Source organism: Durio zibethinus, unplaced genomic scaffold (genome assembly GCF_047325235.1).
Source record: "Durio zibethinus cultivar Kanyao isolate XHJ-2024 unplaced genomic scaffold, ASM4732523v1 HiC_scaffold_387, whole genome shotgun sequence".
In the NCBI taxonomy this organism is placed as follows: domain Eukaryota; kingdom Viridiplantae; phylum Streptophyta; class Magnoliopsida; order Malvales; family Malvaceae; genus Durio; species Durio zibethinus.
The window spans coordinates 320001-322500 of record NW_028323010.1 but is presented as its reverse complement, the minus strand read 5'-3'; positions in this window follow the sequence as shown (position 1 = coordinate 322500).

Below are 2500 nucleotides of genomic sequence, written 5' to 3'. Positions count from 1 at the left end.
GGGGCAAGCGCCCGCCCCAGGGCCCAGCGTGTGCCGATGGTGGTCGAGGCAAGCGCCCTCACCACCCCGAGCGTGTGCCGATGGTGGTCGAGGCAACCGCCCGCACCAGGGCCCAGCGTGTGCCGATGGTGGTCGAGGCAAGCGCCCGCACCAAGGCCGAGCGTGTGCCGATGGTGGTCGAGGCAAGCGCCCGCACCAGGGCCCAGCGTGTGCCGATGGTGGTCGAGGCAAGCGCCCTCACCAAGGCCGAGCGTGTGCCGATGGTGGTCGAGGCAACCGGCCGCACCAAGGGCCGGCGTGTGCCGATGGTGTTCGAGGCAACCGCCTGCACCAGGGCCCAGTGTGTGCCGATGGTGGTCGAGCCAGGAGCCCGCACCAAGGGCCGGCTTGTGCCGATGGTGTTCGGGGCAACCGCCCGCACCAGGGCCCTGCGTGTGCCGATGGTGCTGGGGGCAACCGCCCGCACCAGGGCCCAGCGTGTGCCGATGGTGCTGGGGGCAAGCGCCCGCACCAGGGCCCAGCGTGTGCCGATGGTGCTGGGGGCAACCGCCCGGACCAGGGCCCAACGTGTGCCGATGGTGGTCGAGGGAACCGCCCGCACCAGGGCCCAGCGTGTGCCGATGGTGCTGGGGGCAAGCGCCCGCCCCAGGGCCCAGCGTGTGCCGATGGTTATCGGGGCAACCGGCCGCACCAGGGCCCAGGGTCTGCCGATGGTGCTCGAGGCAACCGCCCGCACCAAGGCTCAGCATGTGCCGATTGTGATCGAGGCAACAACCCACACCAGGGCCCAGCTTGTGCCGATGGCGGTCGAGGCAAGTGCCCGTACCGAAGGGCAGCCTATGCCGATGATGGTCGATGCATGTGCCATCACCATGCGTCATCATGTGCCATTGATGGTCGAGGCCTTGGCCGAAGTTCGATTTTGAGCCACGGTGCCCATGCTTGGCTCCAGCATGTGCTGGTGCCGCATTTTTTTCACTCGGGACAGCATCGCCGGAGCATCGCCGGAGCATCGCCGGAGTACCGCCGGAGAACCTGACCGGCGGCATTGGGGTTCCGGCGATTGGGAGGGGGGCCGGGGGGGTGTGCGCACATGATGTGCGATGGGTGCTGGTACTTGGCCTTGTGTTGGCCCCCTATCCCTCATCAAACCTCTGAGAATTCACACCCCCTTAAAGAGCATTTGAGATTTTACAGGTTTGCTACCAGTAGCCGTTAAAGTGTCTGAAATGGGGACACTTTTTTCAAACGGTCACAAAATCTTCTCTACTTCGAGTTTTTAGCTGAATTTTTTTGTGCGTGCCAAAAAAAATAGAAGGATCATGCCTACAAAATTTGGGGCCAAAAATCCTTATAAAAAAATTTTAAAAAATCCCGAACCGCAAAAAGTTTCGAAAATCGTGAAAAATAGAAAACGAGTCATCTTCCAACGAAACTTCACGTGAAGGCTTAGGGGACCATTGTATGAATTTACAAGCCATAAAAATGGCATTGGCATGGCAGAAATTTGAAGATGTGCCTAAACCCACCAGGGCCCAGCGTGTGCCGATGGTGCTCGAGGCAACCGCCCGCACCAGGGCCCAGCGTGTGCCGATGGTGCTCGAGGCAAGCGCCCGCACCAGGGCCCAGCGTGTGCCGATGGTGGTCGAGGCAACCGCCCGCACCAGGGCCGATAGTGTGCCGATGGTGCTCGAGGCAACCTGTCGCACCAGGGCCCAGCGTGTGCCGATGGTGATCGAGGCAACCTGCCGCACCAGGGCCCAGCGTGTGCCGATGGTGGTCGAGGCCAGCGCCCGCACCAGCGCCCAGCGTGTGCCGATGGTGCTCGAGGCAACCGACCGCACCAGGGCCCAGCGTGTGCCGATGGTGCTCGAGGCAACTTGCCGCACCAGGGCCCAGCGTGTGCCGATGGCGCTCGAGGCAACCTGCCGCACCAGGGCCCAGCGTGTGCCGATGGTGCTCGAGGCAACCTGCCGCACCAGGGCCCAGCGTGTGCCGATGGTGCTCGAGGCAAGCGCCCGCACCAGCGCCCAGCGTGTGCCGATGGTGCTCGAGACAACCGACCGCACCAGGGCCCAGCGTGTGCCGATGGTGCTCGAGGCAACTTGCCGCACCAGGGCCCAGCGTGTGCCGATGGTGCTCGAGGCAACCTGCCGCACCAGGGCCCAGCGTGTGCCGATGGTGCTCGAGGCAAGCGCCCGCACCAGGGCCCAGCGTGTGCCGATGGTGGTCGAGGCAACCGCCCGCACCAGGGCCCAGCGTGTGCCGATGGTGGTCGAGGCAACCTGCCGCACCAGGGCCCAGCGTGTGCCGATGGTGCTCGAGGCAACCTGCCGCACCAGGGCCCAGCGTGTGCCGATGGTGCTCGAGGCAACCGACCGCACCAGGGCCGAGCGTGTGCCGATGGTGGTCGAGGCAAGCGCCCGCACCAGGGCCCAGCGTGTGCCGATGGTGGTCGAGGCTGCCGATGGTGGTCGAGGCAACCTGCCGCACCAGGGCC